Here is a 13,007-nt window from a genome sequence, read left to right as displayed (position 1 = left end):
TTGGACTCGGTGTTGCACTATCTGGATGATTTTTTGGTGCGGGGAATCGCATGTGTTTGGTATTGTTGCAGACTATCGAGGCAGTGGCACAGCGTTTTGTGGTCCCTTTAGCCCTGGATAAGACGAAGGGGCCCACAACAGTTATTTCCTTTTTGGGGATAATACTGGACTCTGAAAGGATGGAGTGTCGTCTGCCTGAGCAGAAGGTGCAGGAGTTGTGTGGGGCTGTGGATGGGGCCTTGCTGGCGTGGGGAGTTGTTACTGGGGAGGCTGAATTTTGCTTGCAGAATTATGCCGATGGGGGGGGGGCACTGCAGGGGGCCGGGCGCCTCATCATTTCATCCGGATGACTGCTGAGTTGAGGGAGGATTTGTTGGTTTGGAGTTACTTTTTAGTTCAGTATAATGGTAAGTCGTTGTTTCTGGATCCGGTGGTGTCGAGTTCTGACCTGGAGTTGTTCACAGATGCGTCTGGTTCTTGTGGATTTGGCGCTTATTTTCAAGGGCAGTGGTGTGCAGACAGGTGGCCCGAGTCGTGGAGAGAGAGGGGTTTGGTGCGTAACCTGGCGCTGCTGGAGCTCTTCCCTATCATGGTGGCAGTGGTGTTGTGGGGTGAGAGGTTGCGGAATCGGAGGGTGCGGTTCTGGTGTGACAACCTGGGAGTAGTACAGGCTATCAACGCTCAGTTGGCCAGTTCTCCACCAGTGGTGTGTTTGTTGCGACGGTTGGTGCTGGCAGGGTTTTCTTAAATGCCCATTTCACTGCTATGCATGTCCCAGGTGTCAAACACTGTTGCTGACTCTCTTTCTCGTTTCAAGTGGCCGCGGTTTCGGGAGCTGGCAGAGGACCTGGGGCTACCTTGTCCAGAGGAGCTGTGGAGGCTGGTCTGAGTCAGGCAATGGGTTTGGTGCAGCGGTCGGTTAGCACGGGGACATGGGCGTCTTATAGCTCGGTGTAGCGTGAGTGGGAGGAGTTATTGGGGAAGATACCTGATGGAAAGAGTTAAGTGCAGAGGGAGTCGTGTTTGTTGTACTTTGTGGAGTCCCAGTTTGGGGAAGGGGTGTCTGTGGCAGTCATTGGAAGGAAGTTGTCTGCGTTGGCTTTTTGGTTTAAAATGCGGGGAGAGCCAGACGTGACCAAATGGTTTTTAGTGCGGCAGGCCATGAAGGGGTATAGAAAATGGTCCAGTAGGAGGGACTTGAGGCGGCCTGTGTCCTTTGACTTGTTGGAGTTGGGTGGGCAGTTGGCGGTTGTGTGTTTGACGCTGTTTGAGTTTTTTTTGTTTCGGATAGCGTTTTCATTGGCCTTTTTCGGCGCATTTCGGATTTCAGAATTGGTGTCTCGGAGCAGGACTAGTGGGGGGGGCTTGCAAGCGCGTGATGTGTCATTGGTGGGGTCTGGGTTGGAATGCATGCTGCGGCACTCTTAAGACAGACCAGAGAGGGCGTGGGGCTGTGGTGCGTTTGCTGGCACTCCCGGGGTCGGCCATGTGCCCGCTGGATTGTTACAGAAGTTATATGGGGGTTCGGCGGCTACGGAGGGTTCATTTTTGGTGCATGCGGACGGCAGTTGTCTTTCCGGTTTTCAATTTGAACAGGTTTTTAAGAGGTCATTGCGGGACTTGGGATACGGGGGTCTTCAGTTTAGTTCCCACTCTTTTTGGATTGGGGCGGCTATGAAGGCTGCTCGGTGGGGGTTATCAGCCGAAGTGGTGAAGCGGATCGGGAGGTGGGGGTCGGCTAGGTAACGGCTTTATGCGCGGCCTCATCTGTTGACTGAGGCATAGTGGGGGAAGGGGAGTGGTCTTACTTATGTTGTTGTTGGTGCTTAATAATTTCTTAGTGGTGGTATTTTTTGTTTTTGTCTTTTCAGGGGCTGGCCCGTGCCTGATTTGGATACTTGGGCACTCATTTGTGTTCTGGGCCGGAATGCGGGCTGAGGTGCGTCCGGCAGGTTGGCAGTTGGGTTTCGATCCTGCGGAGGTACAGATCAAGTGCCTGGGGGCGACGGGTATGCTCTGGCAGAGGCTGCTGCCGGAGGTGCAGTTCTATGCAACCCTAGACAGAGCTCTGGATGTTTTAGTTGTCCACCGTGGGGGCAATGATTTGAGTTTGCGATCTTCACGTGCCCTGGTAAGGGATATTAAAATTGATTTGCTGCGGCTGCTGGTGTCGTTTCCAGGTATCCTTCTAGTGTGGTCAGATATGGTGGTGAGGAAGGTATGACGGCAGGCACGATCTGTAGCTAGGGTAAACAAGGCCCGGGCTAAAGTAAACAAGATTATTGGCCATTTTGTCCTGCGAAATGGTGGGTTGGTGGTGCACCGTAGGGATCTAGATAAGGTGGACACTAGCTTGCTGAGGGCGGACGGCGTACACCTCAACCCCGTGGGGTTAGACATCTGGACCTTGGATGTCAAGGAGAGTATTGAGAAGGCCCTGGAGCTGTGGTGGGACGACCGCATATATCCAGTCGCCTTGGCAGGGGGAGAAGGGGGAAGGAGAGGAGGGGTCCTTGAAGGTAACAACTTAAAATTTAAGAATGGAAGCTGGGGAGGATTCCCTTTGATCTGTGAGGTGGAAATTTAGAATGGAGAATGGGGAGCGGTTCCCCAAGTTAATGGCTTATTTCTGGGGGCGGGGTCCCCAGGATGGGAATTGGTCTGGAAGATGGGTGTCCTCGGGTCTCGGTGCACACGGCTGTGGGCAATGTCCAGACCAGGATTTTGGATTTGGTGGATGATGGGTCTTCAGGGACTCCCCTCTCTTTCTCGGTGGAGTTAGCTCAAGGATAGTTCTGAGGAAAGTTATTGCACTTTAGCTTAAGGTTAATACTTGAATGTTTATATATCCTGACGGGAATACTGTTTATACTGTAAAGGCGGAAAAAAGGGGAAGTAAAGGCGACGGCTATGGCTGTATCCCAGTTTTCCAGGCGGTCCTCCCGCTGGATCCGCCCACTGCACGGAGCGGGCAGACAGCGGGAATCATTACCAAGGGTTCGGTTTCGTACGAACCTGAACCGAACTCTGTTCGTACCATCCCTAGTCCCCAGTGTTTAGTGTATGTTAGATTGTAAGCCTTACTGCAGGCCGGGGTCACTGTGAGGGATGGGGATCTGTGTACAGGGCTGTGGAGATGGAAATACATCTGTATAACACAATGATGGCCGATCAGGATATTTCTGCTTCTTACTCTACAATTCTCTATAGTAAAGACGGATGCGGCCACAGTCATCAGGGATCAGACCAGAATAATGTGTGATGTAACCAGACAGTGTAACCTATGTCCCATCATCCTGTATAAGAAGAGGAGAGATGAGAGCAGTCCCCATAATGTCACTGATCCTATCAGCTGCCGCACGCTCTGTGTCTCTGCTCTTCTTGCTGCCTCCATCCTGTAATACTTAGATATTATTCTCCTCTTCTTCCTCATCCCATTCCTAGGAGAAGATGCTGCTTTTCCTTATTATATCGCTGCTTCTATGGGTTATCTCAATGCAAAAAGCTTGTGATCTCAGGATGGGAGAAGTTATAGATTACATAGAGAAACGTTACCAGGATGGAGACCTCATCATCGGGGGATTATTGGCAATGAAACGATCCTTTCTTGGAAAAGACAAAGGACCGGGACACAACGTAGAACTATTCTGTTCTGGGTAAGTGATACTTGTCTCTATAGGAAGAGGGGAGAGAATAGTGTGACTGCAGAAACAAAATTTGAGTCCATCGTTCCGTCATCCTGTTTCAAAGCTTTATTTGTGACACCACGTTCTGTGCACACAGTGCAGTATGCCCCCAACAAATTCCTACATGTTTCGTGCATGTTAGAAACAACATCAAATATAAACATATATATATATAAATATTTTTAACTGATGTTGTTCCCAACATGCACAGTCACATGGTTTTCACTAATTGACTTCATTCATTAGTCCACAGTTGTGCTGGTTAGCCGATGCCGTGCGGGAGGAGCAGGCAATGTGCCCTTGCACTTGTGGCTATATAGTGCGGCAATGCCAGTAAGAACTTAGCCATGATTAAGGCCATGTAACGTGGCCGAAACACGTAGGAATTTGTTAGGGGCATACTGCACTGTGTGCACAGAACGTGGTGTCACAAATTCAGCTTTCAAATGGGATGATGGAACGCTGGACTTGCATTGAGTGTGAGCCCGTGCAATAAAGTCTTGGATGGAGGGGTAAGCTGGCTTTTCTTTTCTCATATATTGAGAGAATAGTGTGACTGCTGCAGACACAGCTTCCCCATCTATAGACACAGTACAGGCTTCTATGTGTAATATTCCTGTAATAGATGATGGGGGTTATAGCTCCAGAGATGACAGAGATCTGCAGATTCCTGGACAGTCCGGAAATATACATGCGCTGGGCCACTCCGCTGAGGGTAGTAGTAGGTGGTAGTACTGGGTAGGAACCCGGTAAGCCACTTGCCTGATGTTAGGTCACGGTTTTGGCACGAGGGATAGCAGCTATACAGCGGGAACCTGACCAAGCGAAGGCCGAGCAATTCTTCGTTGCCCTCAGTCAGGGCACCAATAATTAAACCAATGCCAGGGTTCAGAAACAACGGTAGTTGTGCTTTTATTGTAACGGTGGTAACTGGTAGCAACAGTCTCTCCGGATGCAACCAGGAATAAGGCAGACTTGGATAAGGCAGAATAATGGATGATGCTGCAATAGGCTGTGATGGTAGCGTTACTTGTAGCAAGGAGACTGAATGATGGGAGTAGTGGTGCTGAAGATATGATACTGGGCGGAATGGAGTTGAGATGAATACTTGCTGTTAATGGAGATAAGGAATGGTGAGAGTAGTAACTGAAGACGGCACCCAGATCTTTTGGTGGAGATAAGAATCTTGAAAGTTTGAGAATGCAGGAACAGCCAGGCCCCGACTGGACCGGAACACGACATCTACTCAATTTCAACATTGTGTGAATATAACCTTTCTGTGTTTTCAATCCACTCCTGGTTTTGGTTGCTATGAGGACCACAATACTGTGAAATATACTGTGTGTGAACCCAGCCTTAATGAGTGGAATTTGTGTATACCTGTAGTGTATAGTTGGAGTACTTCATGCCTAAAGTGTATAGTTTTTAGGGGTCTTGTACATCTGTTGTGTATGGTGGGTGTGTGGGTCCTGTATACCTGTAGTGTATAGTGTGGGGGGGGGCTGTATACCTGTAGTGTATAGTTGGGGGGGCTGTATACCTGTGCTGCATAGTTGGGGGTCCTCTATACCTGTACTGTATAGTTTGGGGGTCCTGTATACCTATAGTGTATAGTTCGGGGGTCCTGTATACCTATAGGATATAGTTTGGGGCTCCTTTATACCTGTAGTGCAGTGTTTCTCAACTCCACTCCTCAAGACCCACCAACAGGTCATGTTTTGAGGATTTCACAGGTGATATTATTATGGTCAGTGCATCAGTAACTGCCACAGCTGTTTGTTGTATGGGATATCCGCAAAACATGACCTGTTGGTGGGTCTTGAGGACTGGAGTTAAGAAACACTGCTGTAGTGTATAGTTTGGGGATCCTGTATACCTGTAGTATATAGTTGGTGAAGGTGCTGTACACCTATAGTGTACAGTTGGGAGGTCCTGTATACCTGCACTGTATAGTTTGTGGGTCCTGTATACCTGTACTGTATAGTTGGTGGAGGTTAGGGCTGGGCGGTATACCGTCAAAATACCGATACCGTCTCTGGCGTCGGTTAACCGACCTCAACTTTGCCAGGACGGTATCTGCGGTATTTTTACTATTTTCCTACCTGAGCCCTAAGCGCTGCACAGGCCGGAGGAAGCCTCCTATATGCAGTCTGTGCAGGGATGCACGGACTGCACATAGGAGACCAGCACCGTGTGTCAGAGCGCCCCTGCCATCCTCCCCCGTCCGGCATATCACAGCGGTCTTCCCGGCACAGCAGAGCGGCCTCCACCCGCCCCACACGGCAGAGCAGCCGCCCGCCCGGCATATCGGTCATCCACTTGCCCAACACAGGTATCAGCCCTCCGCCCACCCGGCACAGCGGTCATCCACTCACCCCACATGGCAGAGCAGCCCCCGGCCGGCCGGCACAGCGGGTCCCCACTCACCCCACATGGCAGAGCAGCCCCCGGCCGGCACAGTGGACCCCAACTCGCCCGCCACAGCAGAGCGGACCCCAGTCATCCGATGCGGCCCTTCGTGTCCCGTGGATACCACACAGAGCGCTGCGCGACTCAGCCCGGTCCCATAGTCCACACCGCACATGTGTTCTGCCCTCCCTACATGATCAGATCCTTGTCTGTTCCTAGCTTGTTTAGTGCCAGTAGAGCCATCCTGCCCCACAGTCTGGAGCTCACAGAGCATTGTCTACACTGGATACAAACAGCCTGGACACCAGACTGATACATTGTTCATAGCTAGTCCTGCTCTCAGCTGTATCCAGTGTAGACAATGCTCTGTGAGCTCCAGACTGATACATTGTAAATAGCTAGTCCTGCTCTCAGCTGTATCCAGTGTAGACAATGCTCTGTGAGCTCCAGACTGATACATTGTTCATAGCTAGTCCTGCTCTGTATCCAGTGTAGACAATGCTCTGTGAGCTCCAGGCTGATACATTGTACATAGCTAGTCCTGCTCTGTATCCAGTGTAGACAATGCTCTGTGAGCTCCAGGCTGATACATTGTACATAGCTAGTCCTGCTCTGTATGCAGTGTAGACAATGCTCTGTGAGCTCTACAGACTGATACATTGTACATAGCTAGTCCTGCTCTGTATCCAGTGTAGACAATGCTCTGTGAGCTCCAGGCTGATACATTGTACATAGCTAGTCCTGCTCTCAGCTGTATCCAGTGTAGACAATGCTCTATGAGCTCCAGGCTGATACATTGTACATAGCTAGTCCTGCTCTCAGCTGTATCCAGTGTAGACAATGCTCTGTGAGCTCCAGACTGATACATTGTTCATAGCTAGTCCTGCTCTCAGCTGTATGCAGTGTAGACAATGCTCTGTGAGCTCCAGACTGATACATTGTACATAGCTAGTCCTGCTCTCAGCTGTATCCAGTGTAGACAATGCTCTGTGAGCTTCAGACTGATACATTGTACATAGCTAGTCCTGCTCTCAGCTGTACCCAGTGTAGACAATGCTCTGTGAGCTCCAAACTGATACATTGTACATAGCTAGTCCTGCGCTCAGCTGTATCCAGTGTAGACAATGCTCTGTGAGCTCTAGACTGATACATTGTACATAGCTAGTCCTGCTCCCAGCTGTATCCAGTGTAGACAATAGCTAGTACATAGCTAGTCCTGCTTCAAGCCAGGGCTGATTCCGGGGTGTCCGCCGCCTGAGGCAATCCGCAGGTGGCCGCCCCCTCACTAGCACCCCCCCCCCCTGGACCACAACGCGTACCCGGCAGGCCGGCACCCCCCTGTACAATCCCCACCCCACCCCCGCGCGCGCTCCAGCCGTGCATCCGCTCACCTGTCCTGCCGCAGCACTCCCGTCGCCAACGCTCACTGCTGTCCCCTGCCATGCTCCTGCGCCGTCAGTCAGTGGCTGTCATCGTCGCCATCCCGCCACCATTGATAACCGCTGTCCCAGCTCATTGCGGCCCCCGCTGACCCCGGGCATTCACAACTTGCTGGAGGACCATGAAAGCTGCTGACTTGACAGCACGGGAGCTCGGCGGGGGACAGCAGTTAGTGTTGGTAGCGGGACCTGACGGCTGCCGCAGGACAGGTGAGCGGCTGCAGGGCTGCTGTCTGCCGCCCCCTGCAGGGCCGCAGAATCTGCCGCCTGAGGCGGAATACTCATTCCGCCTCATGGCAGAAGCGGCCCTGATCATGTAGTAGATGTCACCTGCAGTCCTATGTAACAGCACAGATAACACAGTGATATCCCTCTGAGTACAGATAATGTAGTAGTCACCTGCAGTCCTATGTAACAGCACAGATAACACAGTGATATCTCTGAGTACAGATAATGTAGTAGCTGTCACCTCGGGGCGCCCCTACTAAATGATGTTCTACAAAATAAGAAAAGTGTCATACAGGGACTCACAAGTGACGTCTTCTTTGATCTGAGGCGTCACTTTCCCTTTTCCTCTCCATCCGGCCCAGTCCTCCATGATGATTCCTTCCAGATATGCAAAACAAGAGTCCGTGGAGCCTCAGTTACGAGTCTCAAAACACGGGATAGCCAGATATCTCTAGCCTGTTGCCAACGGGGTGCCTCCATGATGGGGAGAGCACCACACCACCCTGTTAACTAACGCCTTAAGTCCCACTCGGTTGCGAGTATTGGAACATAGACAGGGAAACAACAGGGTGGCCCCTTTTGTCAATGTCTAACTCAAGGTGCGAGTATTGTGATCATGACAAGGGCTTGCAAAGGCAGGCTTCCACCCACAGACAGCCGTTTCGGGGTTTTTGCCCCTCATCAGTGTGGGGTAGGATTCTGGCTAGTTGGGGCAATGAAAAATCAACCAACAAAACACAGTAATCACTGAACTCAAGGAGAACAGCAAAAAAAATCCAATGAAGTACTCAATCAAGAGTCTCCACTGATGCCCCCAAAAATGTAAATATGCAAAACAAGAGTCCGTGGAGCCTCAGTTACGAGTCTCAAAACACGGGATAGCCAGATATCTCTAGCCTGCTGCCAACGGGGTGCCTCCATGATGGGGAGAGCACCACACCACCCTGTTAAATAACGCCTTAAGTCCCACTCGGTTGCGAGTATTGGAACATAGACAGGGAAACAACAGGGTGGCCCCTTTTGTCAATGTCTAACTCAAGGTGCGAGTATTGTGATCATGACAAGGGCTTGCAAAGGCAGGCTTCCACCCACAGACAGCCGTTTCGGGGTTTTTGCCCCTCGTCAGTGTGGGGTAGGATTCTGGCTAGTTGGGGCAATGAAAAATCAACCAACAAAACACAGTAATCACTGAACTCAAGGAGAACAGCAAAAAAAATCCAATGAAGTACTCAATCAAGAGTCTCCACTGATGCCCCCAAAAATGTAAATATGCAAAACAAGAGTCCGTGGAGCCTCAGTTACGAGTCTCAAAACACGGGATAGCCAGATATCTCTAGCCTGTTGCCAACGGGGTGCCTCCATGATGGGGAGAGCACCACACCACCCTGTTAAATAACGCCTTAAGTCCCACTCGGTTGCGAGTATTGGAACATAGACAGGGAAACAACAGGGTGGCCCCTTTTGTCAATGTCTAACTCAAGGTGCGAGTATTGTGATCATGACAAGGGCTTGCAAAGGCAGGCTTCCACCCACAGACAGCCGTTTCGGGGTTTTTGCCCCTCGTCAGTGTGGGGTAGAATTCTGGCTAGTTGGGGCAATGAAAAATCAACCAACAAAACACAGTAATCACTGAACTCAAGGAGTTGAGAACAGCGAAAAAAATCCAATGAAGTACTCAATCAAGAGTCTCCACTGATGCCCCCAAAAATGTAAATATGCAAAACAAGAGTCCGTGGAGCCTCAGTTACGAGTCTCAAAACACGGGATAGCCAGATATCTCTAGCCTGTTGCCAACGGGGTGCCTCCATGATGGGGAGAGCACCACACCACCCTGTTAAATAACGCCTTAAGTCCCACTCGGTTGCGAGTATTGGAACATAGACAGGGAAACAACAGGGTGGCCCCTTTTGTCAATGTCTAACTCAAGGTGCGAGTATTGTGATCATGACAAGGGCTTGCAAAGGCAGGCTTCCACCCACAGACAGCCGTTTCGGGGTTTTTGCCCCTCGTCAGTGTGGGGTAGAATTCTGGCTAGTTGGGGCAATGAAAAATCAACCAACAAAACACAGTAATCACTGAACTCAAGGAGAACAGCGAAAAAAATCCAATGAAGTACTCAATTAAGAGTCTCCACTGATGCCCCCAAAAATGTAAATATGCAAAACAAGAGTCCGTGGAGCCTCAGTTACGAGTCTCAAAACACGGGATAGCCAGATATCTCTAGCCTGTTGCCAACGGGGTGCCTCCATGATGGGGATAGCACCACACCACCCTGTTAAATAACGCCTTAAGTCCCACTCGGTTGCGAGTATTGGAACATACACAGGGAAACAACAGGGTGGCCCCTTTTGTCAATGTCTAACTCAAGGTGCGAGTATTGTGATCATGACAAGGGCTTGCAAAGGCAGGCTTCCACCCACAGACAGCCGTTTCGGGGTTTTTTGCCCCTCGTCAGTGTGGGGTAGAATTCTGGCTAGTTGGGGCAATGAAAAATCAACCAACAAAACACAGTAATCACTGAACTCAAGGAGAACAGCGAAAAAAATCCAATGAAGTACTCAATTAAGAGTCTCCACTGATGCCCCCAAAAATGTAAATATGCAAAACAAGAGTCCGTGGAGCCTCAGTTACGAGTCTCAAAACACGGGATAGCCAGATATCTCTAGCCTGTTGCCAACGGGGTGCCTCCATGATGGGGATAGCACCACACCACCCTGTTAAATAACGCCTTAAGTCCCACTCGGTTGCGAGTATTGGAACATACACAGGGAAACAACAGGGTGGCCCCTTTTGTCAATGTCTAACTCAAGGTGCGAGTACTGGGATCATGACAAGGGCTTGCAAAGGCAGGCTTCCACCCACAGACAGCCGTTTCTGGGTTTTTGCCCCCCATCAGTGTGGAGTAGGATTCTGGCTAGTTGGGGCAATGAAAAATCAACCAACAAAACACAGTAATCACTGAACTCAAGGAGAACAGCGAAAAAAATCCAATGAAGTACTCAATCAAGAGTCTCCACTGATGCCCCCAAAAATTTAAATATGCAAAACAAGAGTCCGTGGAGCCTCAGTTACGAGTCTCAAAACATGGGATAGCCAGATATCTCTAGCCTGTTGCCAACGGGGTGCCTCCATGATGGGGAGAGCACCACACCACCCTGTTAAATAACGCCTTAAGTCCCACTCGGTTGCGAGTATTGTAACATAGACAGGGAAACAACAGGGTGGCCCCTTTTGTCAATGTCTAACTCAAGGTGCGAGTATTGTGATCATGGCAAGGGCTTGCAAAGGCAGGCTTCCACCCACAGACAGCCGTTTGCTGTTCTCCTTGAGTTCAGTGATTACTGTGTTTTGTTGGTTGATTTTTCATTGCCCCAACTAGCCAGAATCCTACCCCACACTGACGAGGGGCAAAAACCCCGAAAAGGCTGTCTGTGGGTGGAAGCCTGCCTTTGCAAGCCCTTGTCGTGATCACAATACTCGCACCTTGAGTTAGACATTGATAAAAGGGGCCACTCTGTTGTTTCCCTGTCTATGTTCCAATACTCGCAACCGAGTGGGACTTAAGGGGTTATTTATCAGGGTGGTGTGGTGCTCTCCCCATCATGGAGGCACCCCGTTGGCAACAGGCTAGAGATATCTGGCTATCCCGTGTTTTGAGACTCGTAACTGAGGCTCCACGGACTCTTGTTTTGCATATTTAAATTTTTGGGGGCATCAGTGGAGACTCTTGATTGAGTACTTCATTGGAATTTTTTCGCTGTTCTCCTTGAGTTCAGTGATTACTGTGTTTTCCTTCCAGATATGTTTCATCTTTTCAGAACCTGCGAGACAAACAATTTAGGCTCCGCACATTTCCAGCAACTTCCTTCCCTTTCTCCCTCCTGTAGGCTCCCATAGTAACTGCGCTGTTTGGTGTTGGTGCAGTAAAGCGAGTAGGAATGTGGGATGCCCCCTGTATGTAGGATCCCCTGCTGTGCCCCCTGTATGTAGGATTCCCTGCTGTGCCCCCATGAGCTAATAATGCCCCTAGAGGTGGCCCCCATGAATAATGCCCCCAGAGGTACCCCCATGAGCTAATAATGCCCCCAGAGGTGCCCCCATGAACTAATAATGCCCCCAGAGGTGGCCCCCATGAACTAATAATGCCCCCAGAGGTTCCCCCTATATACTAATAATGCCCCCAGAGGTGCCCCCATGAGCTAATAATGCCCCCAGAGGTGCCCCCATACACTAATAATGCCCCCAGAGGTGCCACCATATACTAATAATGCCCCCAGAGGTGCCCTCATATACTAATAATGCCCCCAGAGGTGCCCCCATGAACTAATAATTCCCCCAGAGGTGCCCCCATATACTAATAATGCCCCCAGAGGTGCCCCCATGAGCTAATAATGCCCCCAGAGGTGCCCCCATATACTAATAATGCCCCCAGAGGTGCCCCCATACACTAATAATGCCCCCAGAGGTCCCCCCATATACTAATAATGCCCCCAGAGGTGCCCCCATACACTAATAATGCCCCCAGAGGTTCCCCCATACACTAATAATGCCCCCAGAGGTGCCCCCCTATACTAATAATGCCTTCAGAGGTGCCCCCATACACTAATAATGCCCCCAGAGGTGCCCCCATATACTAATAATGCTCCCAGAGGTGCCCCCCATGAACTAATAATGCCCCCAGAGGTGCCCCCATATACTAATAATGCCCCCAGAGGTGCCCCCATATACTAATAATGCCCCCAGAGGTGCCACCATATACTAATAATGCCCCCAGAGGTGCCCCCATGAACTAATAATGCCCCCAGAGGTGCCCCCATATACTAATGCCCCCAGAGGTGCCCCCCATATACTAATAATGCCCCCAGAGGTGCCCCTAAAAAAACAAACATCCTACTCACCTAATCCGCGCTGTGGCTGCAGGCAGCAGCCTTTCCTCCTCTTCTGGCTCCATCTTGCGAGCCACAGGGACGGGACTTCCGGCAGGCGTGATGACGTCACATCATCACGCCTGCCAGAGAGGTTACGTCCCGGCCTCCCATAGGCTGCTGGTATGAAGTGCCGGCAGCCTATGGGAGAGAATACAGGAGTAGGACGCTGCCAGGTCCTGCTCCTGTATTCTGATCACTTTAATGTTCCGCCCGCTCACTGTGCGGGCGGAACATCAAAGCGATCAGTGCATCCCGAGAAGCTGCGCGGACGAAGCTTCTCGGGATGCTCAGAGATAAGTGGCAGGGGGGCCGTGCGG

The sequence above is a fragment of the Dendropsophus ebraccatus genome, chromosome 7, assembly GCF_027789765.1.
Source record: "Dendropsophus ebraccatus isolate aDenEbr1 chromosome 7, aDenEbr1.pat, whole genome shotgun sequence".
In the NCBI taxonomy this organism is placed as follows: Eukaryota; Metazoa; Chordata; class Amphibia; order Anura; family Hylidae; genus Dendropsophus; species Dendropsophus ebraccatus.
This window is presented reverse-complemented; position numbering follows the sequence as displayed.